The sequence below is a fragment of the Lepus europaeus genome, chromosome 6, assembly GCF_033115175.1.
Source record: "Lepus europaeus isolate LE1 chromosome 6, mLepTim1.pri, whole genome shotgun sequence".
NCBI classification, from domain to species: Eukaryota; Metazoa; Chordata; class Mammalia; order Lagomorpha; family Leporidae; genus Lepus; species Lepus europaeus.
In genome coordinates, this window is record NC_084832.1 from 80,550,121 (window position 1) to 80,557,134 (window position 7,014).

The following is a 7,014-nucleotide window of genomic DNA, read 5'->3' on the forward strand; positions in this document are numbered from 1 at the left end:
CGCAACAGCCAAAGCTGCGCCGATCGGAAGCCAGGAGCCAGGAACTTCTTCCAGGTTTCTCACATGGGTGCAGGGGCCCAAGGACTTGATCCATCTTCTACTGCTTTCCCAGGCCAGAGAGCTGGAGTGGAAGTGGAGCAGCCAGGACTCGAACCGGCTTTACCCACTATGGCACAGTATCGGCCCCACTGTTGATTTACATCCCCATCTTCAGGTGTGCCTGAGGAAGGCCTTGGTCCCTTAAATCCTCAGTCAGCTGTGACTACAGGAAGGAGAAAGCTTTTGCACAATGGGGATTGGCTTGGGGGAAGAGGCAATGACGCAGAATCCAGTCATTTAACAAGTCTCTCTCTGTAACATTTATTTGTTTGTTGCAGTGGCTGGGGCTGGGCCAGGTCCAAGCCAGGAGCCAGAAGCTTAGACCAGGTCTTCCATGTGGGTGACAGGGGTCCAAATGCTTGGACCATCTTCTATTGTTTTTCCCAGGCCATTAGCAGGGAGCTGTATCAGAAATGGAGCAGCTAGGACTCGAACTGGCAACCATATGGGATGCTGGAGTCACAGGCGGCAGCTTTACCTGCTACGCCACAATGCCAGTCCCATGTCTCTATTTTTTTAAAAGACTTTATTTATTTATTTGAAAGGCAGAGTGACAGAGAAAGGAAGAAACAGAGAGAGAGAGAGAGAGAGAGAGAGAGAGAGAGATCATCAATCCACTGGTTCACATCCCAAATTGCTGCATTGGCCAGGGCTGGGCCAGCCTGAAGCCAGGAGCCAGGAACACCATCCAGGTCTTGCACACCAGTGAAGGGGCCCAAACACTTGGTGCATCTTCTGCTGCTTTCCCAGGCATATCAGCAGGGAGCTGGGTTAGAAGCAGAGCTACTGGGACTTGTACCAGCAATCCCATATATGATACTGGCCTTGGAGCGGCTTAACCCAGTGTGCCACAACATCAGCCCCTACAAGTCTCTTCCTAAACTGGAGGTATGGTGTGATAAGAGTGGGTGTCATTACAATGGTGACTGCCCAGAATCGTCTCGAATGTGGACTCTACTGGAAAGTCTTCAGTGTGTTATCTGTTTTATCCCACTTGTACTCTCATCTTCTGATGCCAACTTCCAAATTGGTCTGGGATGGCCGAGATAACTAGCGAGGGTCAGGCAAGGAGCCAAGATATCATAGCTGAAGCACACATTTGACATAACGAGGTGGGCTGACCACAGGCTCTACTGCTGCTTTTACAGGCCATCTGGTGTCCTTAAAAGGCCTTGGGTTGGACCTCAGTTGCCACCTCCTGCTCAAGTGTGACTTTGGGGAACTCTTCCCCAACCTGATTGCTTCATCTGCAAAATCCCTGCCATGGGTGTTAGAGCACCGCACGAGATCTTGGCAACCTCTCTCTGTCTCAGCCTCTGCATCAGTCAATGGAGGATAATAGTCCAAAGCAAAAGGCATGGCCAAGCAGAACTGCTCAGCACGTGTTAGCTCTTGGACGGCAGGCATTTGACCCATCAGTTAAGGAGCTGCTCGGGATGTCCACATCCCATATAGGGGAGAGTGCCTGGGTTCCAGTCCTGGCTGTTTCCAGTCCCAGCTTCCTGCTAATACTCATGCTGATGGCCCAAATATTTGTGTCCCTGTCACCCACAGGGAGACCTGGATTGAATTCAGCCTGACTTAGCCCCAGCCCCAGCCATTTCAGGCATTTGGGGAGTAAACCAGTGGGTGAGATTCTCTCTCTCTCTCTCTCTTTTAATGTTAACTCTCATCAACACCATTGCTATGATCTGTGTGAATACCTCTGTCGATCACAAAGAGTTACTCACGTGGAAACTGACCTTATAGTCTCAAATACTGGGCCAGACAAAAAGTGAATGGAGGCATGAGCACAATTACATTGCCCAAGGGCAGCCCAACATGAACTGGAAGACACAGTTAAAATGAGTTTCCTCCATCTTGCTTCTAGATTGAGCAAGGCAGATTCTCACCCCCTCGGCTACATTCTCGCCATGCCGTTGTCTCTCAGGAACACGTGGGGAGTTGCTGAGTGTCTGGCAGGACCCCCAGGCCATCACCTGGGTCTCTATCCCTGAGACTTCTCACCCTCTCTGGCGTCTGTCCTTGGAGCCTCCCCACCCCCTCCCCTGGCTTCACTGGGACGTTTGCGTGTCTGGAATTGCCTGACGGACAATGTTCAGACCCGGTACCACTTTGCCTCCTTGTTTATCAGCTCATCCTGGCTGCTCTAATTAGCCCTCCTCTCACTTGGTGGGACCATCGCATTTTCCTGCAGCCGTAATTGCCCGGCTAGGGTCCCGTCGCAGGCCTGTGCTTAATCACTGCCATCCACTTCAAACCCATTTTAGCCTGCAGTGGCTGGATTCCATCTAGTGAGCGAGGCTTAATTGCTCTCTGATTACCGCAGGGTCAGGCGCGTGAATGTGCACTATTTCCATCCACAGCACAGACAAGACTTTTGTGTTGGCTCATTTTCTCACACAGCTTTTTCTCTCTGAGCCACCGGAGATGCCCCAGAAGAGGGGACCAGGCACCCTCAGGGCGTCCTTGCTCCATTTCTTGATGGCTGCTTGACTGACTTGAGGGCTACAGTACACCCATCTCTCTTCTGTGCTGGAGCCACCAGCCCCAGGCTCAGGGCACTTGTGTGGGCTCTCCCCCCTCCAGCCCCTTTCCCACACTACTGCTAAGGGATCCTTCCCAAGTGCCTCCACGGCAAATGCAGTGGCATCCTGCAGTTCTCTGGAGAAAACCTCAGGGTCTCCTGTACACTGGTGAGGCCGCAGAGGACCAGACATTACCTTCTGGCCTCATTTCTCCCCACTTCCACTCCATGTCCAGGCCCACTGAGCTGAGCTAGCTTGCTTGCTTGCTTGCTTGCTTTTTAAGATGTATTTATTCACTTGAAAGTCAGAGCCATAGAGAGAAAGGTCTGGGGGTGGAGGGGAGATGTCTTCTATCTGATGGTTCACTCCCCAGATGGCCACAACAGCCAGGGTTGGGCCAGGCTGAAGCCAGGAACCAGGAGTCTGGAGGCAGGAGATTCATCTGGTTTCCCATGTGGGTGCAGGGGCCCAAGGCCCATCCTCTGCTGCTTTCCCAGGCCATTAACAGGGAGTGGGATCAGAAGTGGAGCAGCTGGGACTTGAACGGGCGCCCATATGGGATGCCGGGGCTGCAGGCAGCAGTTTTACCCCTACACCACTGCGCCAGCCCCAAGAGGAGCTTTCTTCATTGCTCACACCTGCCCACCCACCCCCGCCCCCGTCCCTTCCTTCCAGATCCTCCCACGTGCAGTCAGCTCTCTATACCCATGGGTTCTGCAGCTACCAGTTCAGCCAATTTTGGATAGAACATAGTTGGGGAAAAAATTGCATATGTACTGAATTTGTAGACATTTTTTTCCTTGTCCTTATTCCCTAACAGTAAGGGAAAACCACTATTTACACAACATTTAGACGGTGTTGGCTATTATAAGCTAGCTAAAGATGATGCAAAGGCTGCAGGAGGATGTGTGCAGGTGCTGTGCATACTACTCCATTATATAAGGGCCTGGAGCGGCTGAAGAGTCTGGTACCAGCAGGGGGTCCTGGACCAATTCCCTGGGGATAGGCGGGCCGGCTGTATTGTCTCCTGGTTTGTGTCTCTCCCTCCTGCCGCCTGCCGGCCCTCAAAGCTTGCAACTGCTTATTCAGCCATTAAGGGGCAGTGTGGGACTCACTTCCCTGGAAGAGCTCGTCAGACCTGCGGCAGTCAGCAGCCAGCTGTGCCCGCCCCTTCTCCTTCTCCTAGGCAGCTCCACACTTCCCTCCTGCGCTGCCCTTGTGTGTTCACTTTCTCTTCCCCGACAGCAGGCTGACTTGTAGAGCCATCTCCAAGCACCTCATGGGGCTTGGGACACTGTAAGTGCCAGCAAATATTCTTGGACAAAACCATTTCTCACCGCTGCTATGAAGCAGTAGAAATAACACTGCAAGTTGCCTGTCATTTCCTTTGATCAAAGTTACTGGTCCAGTTATCTTTGCGTATGAAATGCTCATTCTTGGCGTGGCCCAAAGACTGAAGTGTTGTTTTCCAGCATGTCAGTGGTTCTGGTACTTTCACATATTTCTCAATCCTTTATCTCCTGTGAACTGACCTTGATAGAGCCCTCTCTTTTCTTCTCCTTCACAAAGACCAATTTTTGACCAGTTTCTGTACCGAGTGCTTTAAATATACTGTCTCATTGAGTCCCCTCCCTGGAGTTTGTGAGGCAGAAACTGTTGCTCCCACTTCTGGGCAAGGAACTCCATGTTAGGCTGTGGGCAGGGAGTGCAGTGTCAGCTGGGTGGGGGCCACTCACCTGCTTGTTCATCCCTAAGGTTCCAACTGTTCATGACCTCTTCTTGTCCCACATCTGTGAGCCCCAGACAATCCTGTTGAATATCTCCCTTACAGATATAAGTACAGATGTTTATTTATCAACAACATTATCCCAGGACAGAAAGATAACTTTTTCAAATTAGCCCTCCCAGAGAGAAGGGGGCAGATCCTGCAGGGGCAGGTTCTCCCTCTCTTCAGCCTCCACCTTGATCTGACCAGCAGTGCAACACAAAAGGATCTGATGAAAGCACAGGGTCCTCTCGCTGCAATCCTTTCTTGCTGGCCTCTGGGGCCAGCTTCAGAGACAGGCAGCCTCTCTCTTCAGAAGGAAGCAGCTATGGAGAGGGGATGGGATGGACGGGGTCTCTGTGCTCCTTGCGACCTCTAGGACCTGTCTGGGACCTTGCTGGGTGGATCCTGGAGAAACACTGTTCTCCTTTGCATAGCACAAACTTGCCCCAGCATCTGAAACAGACCTCTATTAACATTCACGTTACCTGTGGAGAAGAGAAAATAGCTGGTCCGAGCAGATATGGGAATGGTTGTCCCTCTCCTGTCTGTGGCCCGGCCGCACTGCCTTCGAGGGAGAAGGGAGTCTAAATAGAAGACGCCTGGCCTCTGTCCATCTGCAAGTGCAATGGAAGGGAATGGTTCTGCGTGGCTTTTTCCTTCGAAAGATCTTCCGTCATTCTTTTTCCCAACGGAGTAAAGGTTAAATAAATGGATTTATAAGGCATTTCCTGTAGCACATGAAGAAAAAACGAAAAACCACACACCGAAAACTCTTCCTCTGTTACTCTGTTACCACTGCATTCTCCTCTTACTCTGTTTTACTTTCCATGGTTTCAGCTATCCGTAGACAAGCAGCAGTCCAAAATACTACATGGAAAATTCCAGAAGTAAACATTTCATAAGTTTTAAATTGTGTGCTGTTCCCCATCATCCAGCTCTATCTCTGCCAGGATGTGCCTCATGCCTCCTCGTCCAGGAGATCCACTCAGTATATGCTACCCTCACATGAGTCCCTTCATGGGCATTCCGGCTTTCAGAGCAACCACTGCAGTATTGCAGTGCTTGTGTTTAAGTAGCTCTGATTTTACTTAATTATGATCCTAAAGGGCAAGGGGAGTGATGCAAAGGAGGCAGAAGAGTGTAAAACAGAATGACAGGTTAAGTCTGGTACCTGGAGGCAATTCTGCAGAGCACAGAGGAACAAGTCCAGTATGTGTGGGGTTCAGCACTCTCTGCAGGTCTGGGAGCCTGTCCTTGAAGGTTAAGCAGGGACTGTTGTGCCCCTGTACAACTGGGAGGAGCAACTCTGGGGTCTTTACCCAGAAAATACCCTAGACAGAGGTAAAAATATTGTAAACAGCTTCATGGAATTTGGACCCCAGGATTAAAATTCCTGCTCCAGACATGAGTAGAAATGGCTTCTGAAGAATAACGCTTGAGGGCCAGCGCTGTGGCGAAACAGGTAAAGCTGCCTCCTGCAATGCCCTTGTCTCCTATGGGCGCCAGGTCAAGGCCCAGCTGTTCACTTCTGATCCAGCTCTCTGCTATGGCCTGAGAAAGCTGTGGGAGATGGCCCAAGCCCTTGGGCCCCTGCACCCACGTGAGAGACCTGGAAGAAGCTCCTGGTTCCCGGCTTCAGATTGACGGAGCTGCAGCCGTTGTGGCCAATTGGGGAGTGAATCAGCAGACAGAAGACCTCTCTCTCTATATGCCTCTCCTTCTCTCTGTGTAACTCTGACTTTCAAATAAATAAATAGATAGAGCATGCTTGGGATGCCTGCTTCCCATGTGACAGCCTGGCTTCGAGTCCCAGCTCTGCTATTGAATCCAGCTTCTTGCTAATGCCCACCCTGGGAGGCAGTGGATGACGGCTCAAGTACTCGGGTCTCTGCCACCCACTCGGAAGACCCAGAATAAGTTACTTGCCCCTGTTTTTCAGCTTATTCCAGTCCTGACTGTTGTGTGCCTTTGGGGAGTAAGCCAGTGAATAGGCAATTTCTCCCTCCCTCTCTCTCTCCCTCTCTCTCTCTCTCTCCCTCTCTTTTTCTCTCTCCCTTTCAAATAAAATGAAAATGCATACGTACCCAACTAACATGTAGGGTAGCTGAGAATACACGGAGTCAGTAACTTCATTTGGAACTTTGGGTCTTTCTGTTGTTCTTTGTTGTCACAATGTGAAGTCCTAGAGCCAGCAGCAGCTCCCTGAGGGTGGGCGGCCAAGGAGAGGCTGCAGTGTCATCTGGAAGGATGCCTGCTCTGCCATGGGGTACTTGTCACAGTGAGTCCTGCGCACAAGCATGTGGCTTACTTCCTGGATCCTTGGCCTCCCACCAAGACTTACCATTTCCCATGTGCCCACTGATTGCTATGGAGACATCTGTTTGTGGTTTCAGTGACAATGAGGATGAATCTGTATATACAGACATTCCTCCAGATCCTTAGGGGATTGGTTACAGAACTCCCTGTGGGTACCAAAATCCATGGATGCTCATATAAAATGACACAATATTTGCATAGAACCTACACAAATCCCCCTCCTATATTCTTTTTTTTAAAAGAGTTATTTATTTATTTGAAAGGCAGAGTTACAGAGAGAGGAGAAACAGATCTTCCATTTGC